Source organism: Rhamphochromis longiceps, linkage group LG13 (assembly GCF_057381845.1).
Source record: "Rhamphochromis longiceps isolate RC_006_pf linkage group LG13, R_longiceps_female_GT1.1, whole genome shotgun sequence".
Taxonomy (NCBI): domain Eukaryota; kingdom Metazoa; phylum Chordata; class Actinopteri; order Cichliformes; family Cichlidae; genus Rhamphochromis; species Rhamphochromis longiceps.
In genome coordinates, this window is record NC_140569.1 from 7,206,858 (window position 1) to 7,221,106 (window position 14,249).

At 40.5% G+C, this 14,249-nt stretch overlaps 1 protein-coding gene across 2 annotated transcripts in view; it reads left to right on the top strand.

Annotated features, from left to right (window-relative positions):
* The first annotated feature begins 286 nt into the window (after positions 1-286).
* Positions 287-14,249, top strand: part of cdh11 (cadherin 11, type 2, OB-cadherin (osteoblast)) — a 95,949-nt gene continuing 81,986 nt past the window's right edge. For both annotated transcript variants that reach the window (XM_085427286.1, XM_085427287.1), the window contains exon 1: positions 287-785. The gene's annotated coding sequence lies outside the window, so the exon portion shown is untranslated. The remainder of the gene's footprint in view (positions 786-14,249) is intronic.

The window sequence follows — 14,249 nt, forward strand, 5'->3', positions numbered from 1 at the left end:
TTTTTGCAACCACGGTCAAAAATAACTAAACAAATTATATTTCTACTGTAATAAAATCTGAAAATGTTAATGTGTATTGAGAGGTTTGCCCCACTTGAGTTTGTCATTTGAGGTGCCACTTATTTAATTCCGACGAATAACAAAATTACTACCGATACAGGAGTAAGAGGAGAGAGAGGATTACCAGTTTCCTACGCCCTCCAACGGCAGCGACACCTCTCTCTCTCTCTCTCTCTCTCTCTCTCTCTCCCTCCCTCTCTTCTCTCGCTGCTGCTGCTGCGCGCCGTTCAGTTTCCCTCACATCGCTTCCGATGCTCCAGGAGGGAGGACGGATAAACGGCGCTGACGGTACCGGATTTGTTACCCGAAGGAGGGAGGGATGCTACGGTGATTTCCTCTCTTTTTCTCTTCCAACACCCACCTCCTCACCATCCCCTCCACTCCTCTCCATCACTTCAGTCTCGGACCTCATCAAGACGCATGACTGCTCTTTCATTTTTGTCCTCTCTTTTCAGTTTATCTTTAAATTCGCTTGACTGGTTTGTTTTTTTTATTATTTTTTGCCACTGAGCTCCAGCGGGAAACCCACTTGGCTCAGCTTGAATTTCTACCCTCTCATCTCCAAGCGCACGTAAACATAGAAAAACTGGGCTTTTAATCAGTGGATGTGTTGGACATCTGGTAAAAGAAGCAATACTACTTAAGTCAAGTGGCCGATCTCTACTGGCTTGTATGTATTGAGGACACTTGGGTGAACGAGCTGCGCACGGAGTCTCACTTCCAAGGTAAGACCACTGGAGTTTAAGGACTGGGATTTTGCCGTAGTTACATCAACACACTTCCATCGTATGTCTCTCTTCTCACTATCCGCGCATCTCTTCTGCAGAGGCTTTCCTGAGCGCAAAACACACGAGAGCCAGCGAAGTTAAAGGTTTAGGTTCCCGGGATGCTGGGGAGATTCTGGTTAGACTCTTGACTAAACCAAACTGTCGCACAAACACTTCTTATACATTATAGGAAGATTACTCGGAGATGATATCGGACTTGATTATGTTTGATTAACAATGGAAAATCTCACAAAACCCAAAGATCCTTTGCGCATTAAAGACAGCACTTGGTTTTATTTGTTGTGCTGCTGCCAGTAACAGTGCAGACTTTATTCGTTCCTCCGGGCCACTGGACGACGGTTGGATCTGTGTGGTTTTCGCATAACAGAGCGTGGATTCACTAAAGTTTCTCTTGCAGTGTTTCTGCATATTTTTACTTATTTGGTCTGCGAGTGCATCCAACTGCGTTTGCGTATTTGTGAGTCTGCCCACGTAGCCTATAGTAGCTAATCTAGGAGTAAGCTCCCTTTCGCTGTCTCCGTGTCTCCCGGCGGCTCCGCGTAACTGCAACGCAGAACTTTTCCTTGGATCACCATCAACAGAGTCTGGATGTGTGAGGGGGGGTTGCGGTCACATAATTCGGTAAACAGATAAATTCACTGCGTCCCTTTAGCCCACTCCAGGAAAGAAATATTTGTTAGTGTTACAGTTAATCTGCATTTATTTAACATATTTCTTCCTGTTTCTTCCAGAAAGCGTTTTCCCCCAACTTATCCTCCTCCTGTAAAATCAAAACGGCATATTTAAAATTCTCAATCCCCAATATTTTCCCCTTTTTCGCCATTTCCCCTTCTTTCATTCTTTCTCGTTTTCTGGTTTTTGCGGGGTCATTACTGATTTGGAAGCTAATTGATTTTGTGATTTTGAAATGTGAATCCCTGAAGACTCCACGCAGCTTAGTATTCAGTCCGTTTGAATACTTGAAGCGGAGCGGCGTTCTTGCCCTTTTGGTGTGCGCCAGCGCTGGTGAAACTGCATAAAAAATGCATACAGATCACTTGCCCATAGGCTCATTCAGGCTCGTTCGGCACTCAATTAGGTCCGTGCGTTTGGCTTAGCATCCCTGTAGGGCCACATTAGATCATTTTGTAAATTGTTGCATAGACATCCAGTGAAATCTGCTCAGTAGAGTAGATTTGTCCGTACTGGTTGGGTCTGTGCGCATGCTGGTCTGATATGAATAATTACAGATGGATTTGGAACTGGTCTGCTGCTCAGCCGCTTTCAGCAGAGAGTAAAAGAGATATCGGTGTGTAGTTTTGGGCATCTGCAATTCCGCTGCGTTTTCAATGGGGGAGCAAAGAGAGCTAGAGAGGTGTGTGTGTTGGGGGGGGGGGGGGCCTTAACTCCAGGGCTGTATCTTTGGTATTCATGGCACAACTCAAGATTGCTGCTCTCAAGCAGGCAATAATCTCTCTCTCCCTCTCCCCCTTCTGTCTCCCACACTGTTGCTGTATAAAATGTCTCCCCTCTCTCCCGTACCTTTGCTCTCCCCTTTGCATTTCAACCCCCTCCAACTCACCATTCTCTCGCCCTCCTCTTCCTCTCTCTTCATTTCTCTACACAGCAATCTCTCCGACTCTGTCTGTGCGCTTCAGTCTTATGGGAGCCATTGAGAAAATCATTTGCTGCTGTTGTATTTATTCGACAGGGGGTTCCTAGCAGCCAGGCTTGGCTGGAGAGATGTTTTCTTGTGTTGCCTTGAAAAAAGTCTGCAGTCTACAATGGAGCAGGAAAGATGCAGAGAAATGGATCCATTAGATGCTCTAACTGCAGTTTAGTAAATAAGGGGGGAAAGGGTTTGGAACTTATTGTGTTATATTTTCGACAGGCATTTTTTTTTTTTCATTTTTTAATTCCCTTCTTACAAGTGTTGTAACTGTGCTGTTGTGGTTCCCCCCACACTTCCTTATTATGTGGTTACTTTTCAGAGAGCGTTTCCCTGTTTATTTAATGTTTGCCAATTAGCCTACAGACCAGTCACTGCAGCGAAGAACAGCAGAATTCCCCTTTTTTATATTTAGTTCTGAGACACTGTGGCTCACTGGCCACTTAAAAGACATATTACACACAAAGAAGGTCCCTAATTTAGTAGTTTTGAATTGCTGCTTCTTATGTTCACTTAATGACACAGCTCAACATCACAGCTGTCGCTCTCTGGCTCCACAAAGGGTTTTTGTAAGTAGCACAACAGTATCACTCAACTTGTGCTTTTGGATGTTTTCTTAATTCACCAATTAATTCTTCATTCTCCCAATATTTCACTCAAACAATAATACAGTGTGGGCAGAGTAAAAGAGGAAAAGATCAAGAGGCAAAAAAAGAGGTGCAGGAAAGGAAATGAGGGGATGTGGTCTGCAGAGGAGATGAGGTGCAGGGCAGAGAGAAACAACGGGGCAGACGGTCGGAGGAGCAGCAGCTGAGCAGAAAAGAGCATGACTCCTATCAGGATGTGAAGAAAAGGAGGAGGTGGTGGACAAGAGAGGAGGGCAGCGTGACGTCTATCAGTAGAGTAGTCAGTCTCATTCCTTTTTGAGAGTCACTGCCGTATGAGCTGAAATGAGACATGCGAGTAGAAACTGCCTGCCTTCACTTAGCCATTGCAGGAATGAACAGTTCCCGCAAAAATGTGGTTTTATGTCTGCAGAAGTGATTGTATACCTTAAAAGCAGGGCAGACACACATAATTCCCTTGTACCAGTACATCTTTGTGCTATTTAGGGTGAGCAGCATACAGAAACCTGGCTTGGATGACAGATGAAAGCGGGGTGGGAGAGGTATCAGATTTTTTCCCTGATGTTCAGCCAAGAAATTGCACAGAAACTGACACAGAAATGTCGTCAGATTTGTTGGTTTTTACTGAAGTGGTTTCAGAACCTGGCACTGGAAATACTGTGCATCATAGCTGTGCTAGTTATAGTTAGTAAAGATAGAATTAAGCTTAACGAGCTTTAGCATTTCTTCTGGAATGTGTGATAGGACATGAGAAGGCCAGAAGATATTTAGGTTAAGTTCAAACTCTCTAACTCAGAATTCAATCTGTGGGAACTTTCTCATGACTTATCTTAGACACTATGCACATTAGACACTATGTTTACCTATTATGTATCTATAGACTCAGTCTAAGTGTGTAGCAATAATTCCTGTTGATGTTATTTGACGTTCTTCAGAGTTTCACAAAAGGAGGAAAAAGAAGCAGCATTTGAAAATGTTCTTTAAATTAATGGCAAATGCAGAAAAATCAGACAATATAAAATTTGCTTTTTACTTATAAGTATTAATTTTGATCAGCTTTGAGTGATTTTTAAAGATTTGATGGGACTAATTATGTTGATCTTTCCACATTCATGAAACGAGTAAGACAGAATCTTAAAAAGAGAATGAAAAGAAAACAACCTTGCTTTCTGGATTGAGTTTAAAGGCATCTGCCTGCAAGCAGTGCTGATGTAGCACCCTAGGGAGGAAACAAAATAGAGGGATTAATTTATTACACTGTAATCATTATATTTATTTTTAATTAGGCACCAACTGCTCATCCTCGTAAGTTATGTGATCGTAAAGTAGTTTTTTTAAATAATGAAAGGGAGGCTTAAAAGATAGAATAAAGTTGTGATCCTGCAGATAAAGAAACAGGACTCAAAAAGAAGACAGTAAAGGGGAAAATGAATGGAAGAGCTACTGGACCATTTCTAGATGACGACAGAGGGAGCTATTGGGCTTTGCTGCAGTATTGGCTCCACTGCTCCTTTTCCTTCTTTCTGCTCTTTATTTCTAATTCTTTTTCCAATCTCTCTCCTTTCTCCTGCTCTGTCTGTCTCTCTCAGGGGGCCAGTCAGAGAGATGGAGAGGTAGTTAGGCTCCCCAGGGATACAGGATTCAATATGAACGCCCCTAACAGACAGACCCACACGCGCACACACGCACAAATCTTGTCTGTCTGGATAAGCCTGTCCACTGTGACTGGTTTCTCTTACCTTCACATTCACGTTACCTCCCAGTGAGAACGGGGTGGGGGAACATTGGTGGAGAATTGAGTTCTGCCTTCTGCTTCTGGACTTTTTTTTTTAAATTTTGTTTTCTTCCAGCCCCTTGCTCCATGGGCTCAATAGAAAGCAGAGTCAGCACACACAACTGGTTAAACGTCAGCTTTTTTTCTCTCTTTCCCTTAGATCGATCTTCATCTATTTAAAACAGCAGAATGTGAGGCCAGATAGATGTTAGGCTGATATATAATTTCCTATGGCAGCGGAATGGGATTATAACTCTAATCTTTCATCTCAACCGGACTAAATGGCAGAGTCAGTAATTAGTGCCTTTGACCTCTAATCCCCATACTTGTTCTCTAGCGGTGTGTGGGGTGGGGGTGGGGGGTGGGGGGGGTGGAGGAGGAAAAAAAAAAAGCAAGTTAATTTGTCTGTATTTGATGATTTCCTGGGTATTGGTGCACGTGGGGAAGAGTGAGACAACACAGGTGGCTTAGTAGTGTTGACATAGTTCCCATGCAGCATGACATACTGGGTTTAGTTTCTTTGGCCTTAAGCATGGCGTTTGTATGTTTTTTTTTTCTTTCTTGAGCTCATGTGGTTTCAATTATTCCTCAATTGGTCTACATGCCAGCGACTTTAAATTAAAGTGCACCCGTTCCAGTTCATGCACTTTAGTCTGACTACTCTCTACTTTTTGGCCCGTTTCCCTTCCTTCAACGTAGCGCATACTGTGTTTTGATTCCGTTCTCTGTATCCCTAAAAAGGAAAAGAAAACCAATAACTTGAATATCAAGTGAAAAATCACTAAATTGGAAAATGTTTTCAATTTTGTTGACCGAAACAAACTAACAAGCAGCGTGATTCATGAATGTGTCCCATGCTCTCATTATTTGATAAGCAAAGTCACATTGAAGTAATTTAGGCAGTGCAGACTAAAGCTGGATGGGATGCATGCAAGTACTCAGAGATGGGAAACTGCACCACAAGTAATACCACAAAGCAACAAGGACACCAGTTAGAGCAAATAAACAAAAACATGTGGCAGCACAGAGAGACTACAGCATCAATTAGGTGTTCACTTTTAATTGCCCTCGCATCATGCGCACCTAAAACCACATGCTGCAGCTGCAGCTGTGTTGGTTTCCAGTATTAAAGCTTTGTTAGCTGAATAGTGATCCTCGGCATGGTCGACCTTCTCACTCCTGCATAAAAGAGCTGAGCACTGGCAGAAAAGGCTGCGTGGATTTACTGCTAGGCGATGAGGCTGCAGTTTAATTGCAAAAACAGTGGAGTCTGGATCAATGTTAATTCAGGATTAATGAGTGATTTCATCGATTTTACCATTGATGATCAGAATACAGGGTTGACACTGATATTGATTGTATTGCAATGGAAATTGATTATTCGAGACAGCGATTTATATTGATCAGAACACCTTGTATGGGCACGTGTATAGGCACCTGAACTTTTCATCCAGAATATTCATTTGTGAAATCTAATTGATTGCAAATGTGATTCTTTTAACAATGGTTTTGTGTGTGTATATATATATATATATATATATATATATATGCTTTAGATATATTGTATAGATGTAGGTGTATGCACGAGTGTGACAGAGTGGGCCTGAAAAATAAGTGTAATTTGTTTTCTGTGACAGTCCTTGGGTCCAGTCAGGTGCTCTGCTGTCTCGTGGACACCAATCATATTAAGGAAAAAGAAAACCATGTTTGTTATTTTTTTAAACAGTCAAATGTAACTATATTTCTGCTTTGGCAGACAGCATGTCACAGGCAGAGACACTGAAAAAGAGTGAGGGAGCGAGAGGGAAATGAAATAAGGGATGAAGGTCGAGAACAAAGTTCATCTCAATTATGAATTTCAGGAGATTTTCTTTACTTTTTGCGGTCGCTCTGGTACAAAAGTACTCGGGATTGGGGTCAAAGAGAAATTTGGGCTCTTTCTTTAATGCCAATTAATAATTCACAGCTGAAAAGGCGTCTGGTTTGACAAGTTTTGTATGAGGTACTGTAGAGTCAGTGAGAAAGAAAGAATGTGAGGAACAGTGGCTAGTTTCTGCGTGCGGGTCAAGGAGAGATTTAATGAGTCATTTGCTTCTCATTATTCAGGATAATAATTAACTCTGTGTGTGTGTGTGTGTCTGTACTTGTCCAGCTATCATAGTGAGCACCAGCTTGAGTTTTAGAGCATTGGTATGAGGACATTTTGGAAAGCAGAGGACCTTTTGGGTTGCTACCACATTGTGATAGTTGTTGAAAAGCATGTTTGATATTGAAGACTTTAGGCTTTATGTTTATGTTAATATAAGAAAACGCATTAAATCTATGTCTAAGAATATCCTCAGCAAGATAACCATTAAGTATTGTCATAAAGTTATTCATAGTGGGCTTGTCCACCTTTTTCCCTCAAACTGATTATGTTTTATAAGTTACTACACTTGTCATCAATTAATATGTTGTGATACTACATGCAACAAGTCATGGAAAAAACTTCCATAGCCTAAAGCAGTGTCTTCTAATTACTTTTAGGTATTTTTGTTTAACAAATAACTTAAACAGTTAATTGACTATTGAACTTTATTTTATTTTAAATCACCTGTCAAACTCAAGCTATCAGTCTCATTCCCCATCTTTCTTTTTTTGTCCGTACCATCATTTTCTCACTCCCTCTATCATTTATCTCCACTAAACTTGTCAAACACGCACAGGCGCGCACAGGTTTGAGCATGTACCTGCAGTGGGTGTGCTGTTGATTACCATAATTAACACGGTTATGTTAATTGTAGCAAGTTAATTTTGCTGATGGAACACATTTATAAAGGTGAACTTTATGGACAGTTAGCTATGGTTTCAAGGTACAGTGTGTGTCCATGCTTTTCTGTTTGCATCCTGTTTGCATCATACTTTATATATGTGAGGATATGTGCACATTAGTGGCTGACAAATCAGTTCAAATCAGTTCAAATCAGGTTTAAATTGTGGAAAATGATTTATTTTGCAGGACACGTGCTGACAAAGACACAGCAAGTGGTGTCGAAACCAGAAGCTGAACGTACACACAAACACACAAAGTGTCAGTGGCCGGCCAGAAAAGCAAATGCTGCATATAGCTTATCTGATTATAAGCAGGGTTAGATAGAGGACTCTGCATTAGAGGGAGTGTTGAAGAGACATGCAGATCAGACTGATAAATAGTTTAACTAAAATGTGGCATTTCAGTAGCTCCACAGTCTAAAAACCATGTTACTGTGACCTCCATCTGGCCAAGAACATTCATCATTTGTCCCTCCCTGCATGTATTTCTGTTGTTTTTCTACTGTTTAAGAAAATATGAACATGAGAACTGAAACTGGATGACACAATTCATATGCGGCATAATGAGCTTTCCGAAGATGTAGCTCGAAGGCGGAATACACAAAAAAGTAGTTAAGTTTGCAGTCTTATGTCATCGAGAGAGGAAGGGCTCTGGCACCTATTTGCCGAAACAGGCTCTGTGAACATAAGTAGCGTAATAATCCTGTTGCATACGTTCACTTATTTCTTATCTTTTTATTTATGTCACATTGTATGCCTTCATATTTGGCTTATTTATCAGTAAAATTGCTTTTTAAGGTTGAATTATTTTAAAACAGTTTAAACAAACACGGTAATGGAAACCAGTTTTTCATGCAACAAATTGGCTCTTTGTCCTGTCTGCTGGCATATGGGGCTATTTATGACGGAATTGTTTTTCTTGTATTGTGATGTGAATGATGTGGGTGTTCAGTAATGGGATTTTAAACCACGATTTACCTGTCTTTAAGGCACATTAAAGTCATTAGATGGAGACAATCAGAATGCATGTAACTGTTAATGGTTGGACAGCTGCAAGACAATTAGATCTGACCATAGGTAGTTAAAATGTTTATCACTTTATAACGCATTAATCTCAATATTTAAATCCCTATGAAGTGGACAAATATGAGGAGAAGCTTCTTAGCCACACATATTCTAATATTTCAAAGTGTTTCTAGCATTAACCAGTCAGTATGCTGGCAAGGCCTGCATTTGATGTCAAAGTAATGCTTTGATCACACTGGGACTTATCTACAGCTTCTCATCCAGTTCTGTCTCATCCTCTCTTGTTCTCTCCTTCCTTCTTTCCTCAGTCCTCATCTTCCTCCCCTTCCTTTCCCTCTTTACTTATCTCCCTTCTCCTGTCCTCCACATTTCATTCTCCTCCTGTCCCCTTCAGTATACCTCAGCCCCCTCACCCCCACCTGTATTTATTCCCACTGTGCTTCAAATGAACACAAGTGTTACTCTCTGAAAAATTTCCAAAAATAAACCCGGCCTGGAGAAATGTATTACATAGAGTTTTTTCCCTTATAACATATAGCAGCTTTCTGTGTAATTTAACATGATTGCTAAATTATGCACCATATTAGAATGCATGAATGATACTTTTTTCCTAGCTGCATAATTTGTGAGTTCACTAAATGAGCCAATCTCGCAGAACCCTGAATTTCTTCGGAATCCTTGCAGAGATACTGCGATCTGAGAGGCGAAGGTGTGTCTGTTTTCTGTGCACATCCACTCACACCGGTGCCACAGAAGAATCCATGAGATTAGATTAACTAGGTAAAATCTACATTTTACCAGCTTTGGTTTGATGGTGTCACGCCAGATGATGGCTCACTGACACGCACATAAAAAGACATGGGGGAAAAAACGAGATAACAGTGTACATGTGACGCTGACACATACTGTTGTACTAAGCCTATAGAGAAAAACCCAGTTTTCTTTTCTACAAGACAGCATTACTGCAAGCTTGACCTCTTTAGCATAATAACCTCTCTTCATTTTCCTCCCTCTGTCACTTTCTGTTTTGCTTCTGTTTCATTATTTTGTTTTATTTGCCGTTCTTTCTCTGTGTCATTACTTTTGGCTAAAACCCTGCATTCCTTCTTTGCATTTTTACTCATTTTTTTCTGTCCCTCCCCTTCTTTCTTAAGGTCCTCCACCCCTTTGCTATACTTTCTCTCTTTTTTCCTCTCCCTTTCCCTAGCCATGCTTCATTGACCGTGACAAGTATAATAGTGTAATATGATTGAATATGACTGCAGCTTCTTCATTGGACACTATTAATTTCACTTTTTTCCATTCGACTGGTTTGACTTCAGTATATTCCCTCCCCGCTCCATGCCTTAATCCCTGACCATGGGTCAGTTTTATAGAGCAACATCATTTTTTTTTCCTGTCATCTCTCCTTGTAAGTTTTCATTTTTATTCCTCTCTTCTTTTACCTGTCTCCCCTCATCTAAATAGTTTACATTCCTCATCCTCTGACTTTCGTTAGCTCTCTCTTATACTTTGTTTAGTTGTGCTGTGACTGCATTGACCTTTTCAGTGAAAAGAGAAGAGTTGAGCAAAATGTATTGCCACTTCTAGGGCTGACTAATTGTTATTGCGCTACAGAAGGCCATAGCTATATATAGGGAAAGGTACAAGGACTGATATGAGGCAGATCCTCTTCTATTCAGTCACTGACACTTTTTCTTCACACTTCCACTAATCCCTTTGTGAAAAGTACTGCATAGGAGGAAAATGAAAACAAGGTTCTATGGGTTCTTTAAACATGAAGAGAATTTAAGCGAATGTTTAATTTCTCTTAACTTTAACATAAGCCAAAGCAGTGCTGACAATAAAGTAGGATTAATGTGTCACTGTAGAATAACGCACTATCACAGATTGTTTGTACAGGTTGGAGATTTTTACATTTAACCCAATATTTACACCTCTAAATATTTAACATTTGCTATTAGATGTTTAATATTCCTTGTATTTTTAAATGATCTTGCAAAATGGCAGTGGTCGTCATTACCACTACACCCAGTTGAGGTTATTTTTAAATCCAGTGAAGTAGCAGTTCCTCGGGGCCATTATCAACTATTGCGTTTTCAGTGTTTATGTGGAATGACATCACATTTGTCACAGCCATGTTTATTTTTATTGTGATATCGTGAAAGCAAATGTCATCAACATTGTTTAGATTCTAGTGGCCACGTTGAAGAAACAAGGTCACCATGTATGTGTGAGCGTTAGTCCAATGTGTCCATGCATGTGAGTTTTTTTCAGATATTATTGCTAAAGCTGACCACACAATGTCACACACCCTCTGCACGTTCGTGTGCCCATGCCCTTGCACCTGAGTATCACCATCAGCAACAAATAAAAGTCATTTCAGGCAGTCTGTCTGCATGAGCCCATGTCATCTGAAGGTGCAAGGTCACTCAGTGCTCAAACGTCATATGCAAGGCTCAGTGTGGGTGTAAGTCTAAGCAAGCATCTCACTTTACTCTTATCTTTACAGGAACCAGATGACTCCAAAGGCACAGAAAGACTTAAAAAATTCCAGACAAGGTTGAAGCTTTGAACAAAGTCTTCTGAGATTGTTGAAGTAATGTAGCATTAGGTTGAGTGGTGAAGGATACTGTGTGTATTAGGAGTCAAAGTGGATGTAGTCTGCATAAAAGTCCCTGCAAATATACTGTAATAACAGTATATTTGCGAGTGTGTGTGTGTCTGTGCTTGTGCTGGAGGGCAGGCATACAGCGGTACAGATCACTCAATGTATAAACAGATGTTTTGACCTTTGTATATAAGGAAATACTACCGATGTTTTATTCACTGAGCATGTTTATATTTTACTCAACCAGACGATGCACCAATCTTTAAGCTCTGTTTAGCGCAAAAAGAGCTGAATGTCATCTGGTTTCATTCTCAAGATGAAAAGAAGTATATCAAAGGAAATATCTTGCAGTGAAATTTTGAAGTGAAAAATAACCTTCTTATTTATTAGGATTTCCATTTTCGCTCGCTTTTATTCATATTTCAGGTGGAGTAACTTTAACACCTTCATTCAAAACAATTTACTTTAGCAGGTTCAGGTACTTAAGGACACTTTTTGAGTTTCATAAAGGGGTTTTACAGTCCTCAAGGATACAATGGAATTTCAAATATAATGTAGAATGAATAAGAATGAATTGTTTAAGTTGTTTCCACAGAATTTATACAGTGATTTTGTTATGTTCTATGCAAATGCATGTCTTACTTTATCTCTTTGCCTCTCTGGGAATGTTTGACTGTCAGTATAAATTTCAAAAAGATCAGCTACTACAACAAACATCAGTTTGGGAGAAGTTTAGCAAAAGGGACTGCTCTTGAGGAGTCGTCCAGATTGTTGGGATACGTATGGGTGTCTTTGCCTTGAGGGAACTTTGAGAACCAACAGTGTAGGCTTATTGAGGTATGGAACAACAAAGGTCTCTCTGTGTTAACCTGAAGAAATAAGGGAGGGGACTTGGCTTCACCAACCATGTAGGAATGAAAAACAAAAAAGGGGTGGGGGTTACTATACTGAGAATAGAGGCAGAGAAAAGAGGGGATCTTTTAGCATGGGAGGATGTTTTGGCACAATGACCCTTGTGTCTTCCAGTCTGTCACCGAGTCAAGTGGTTTGTGGGTAATGGGTGGGATATATGAATCAGAGTGGTAATAAGGGTCATTACACATGCATGGTAGATGTAATGGTCCGCAACACTGCTGATCAATTTCTACTGCTTACCTCCACCCTCAGTTTCTGTCTACTCGTTCATCTTTATAGAGTCGATTCCAAATTAAGTCATTATTTGAAAAATACGGGTATAGATGGTATATATGTTCAAGCCAAGCAACTAGACTCTACTAATATGGTATGACTGATTGATGTCATGTTCAAATGAAGCCTTAAGGCCAAATCGATCAGGAAGCAAACTATACTGCAAAATATACTCAGGCTTATTGTTCTAGAACTTGTTCTAGAAATTAGAAATGTTTCTAATTTCTAATTTTATTCCATGTTAAGCGCAACCGACACTGAGCAACTGACATGAGAGAATAACTGGCTATTAAATATTAATGAAGATTGTGGCTATCTCGAGGCCTTTACGAGTTTAATGATGCACATGCATCTTTGAAAATAAATCCATCTTCACACATTATCATTATGAATAAAAACGGCTTCAAAGATCTAAACTCACTAATGACTTCTAGGTGAACAGATCATGACCTGCCTTTGAGGCAAAGTTTTCAGCCTGTAAGGTCTCCATGGGCTAATTTGAATGTAAACAGTGTGCGTCAGTCACTGGATAAATACGATGGGGGGAGTACATCCAAGGCTGAAGGGTGGTCTTTAAAGACTTAGTGATATCCACTAAGACCTTATGTTCTGCCCCTTGCCTCCTCAATAGTGCAAAGCTAATCTGGGGCTGCTTAGGGCTGCTTTTTTCGTCTGTTGGGGTGACCATCTCCCTCCCTCCATCTCCCTCGCTTTTCCATTTCAACCTAAGAGACTCAGCGTCTCGCTCAAGGACACTCCCGACTGGGCACATGCTTGCTGATGCACATGTATTGCAGTGAAAGAAGTGTTCACCTTTGAGCCAGGAATTCATCTGTCAAACCACTTGGCAAAAGCCTGCTGTTAGTGCACAGAGGTCTGTTTATTCTGTCTTCCTCTCTGTGCACACTGTGGAATACAGGTAATGTCTCCCAATTACTACACACTGAATCTTTTTAAATCACTGAGTCAGATAGTTCCAAGGCACTACAACAATACTCTTTCATTTGATTTGAGAATGATCCAAGAATATGTTATTCCAATGAAAATATTCCTTCTTATCCCCCCTCACTGGTTCATCGGGGTCACGGTGTCAGATGTTGGACAATAGGACAGCTGTATCCAGATCAGCTAAAGAGCCACAAACCCCTGGGGGTGGGATTAAGCCAATTAGTAGCTGTCAATCACTATGGCGTATCATGGACAGCTAAATCAATACTTGGATGAATGGGGAGAAGGAGGGTGTGGGAGAAGGTGGGACAGACACATGCATAGAGGCTGACGGTGAGAGATGCTGGGTGTGTGGATAAACTAAGCAGCAAATGTGGTAGGATGGAGGTATAAAAAGGTGGAGAAAGAAAAGTGAGAGGGATAATAGAGATTGGAAGCATTTGTGGACTGAAAAGGGATGGATATAGTATTGGGAAGGACACAACTCTGGAACACTAGTGTTCATTTTTTGAACTGATTTACAATGCAGAAAATTAAAGAAATTCAGGGACCGTGTAAGATATTGTTACTCATGAAATAATTGGGATAAAACACTGGGAATGATTGCTGCAGTACAGATAAATGTATATATGAAACAAAAAGATGGATCCATGAAAGAAAACTGCAAAAACGATTGTTGTGGAAATGAAAGGGGCTAATGCAGAGAATATCCAGGGAGATAAATAAAGACATGCGCCACAATAAAGCCTAGTCTCCACTCAAAACCCCA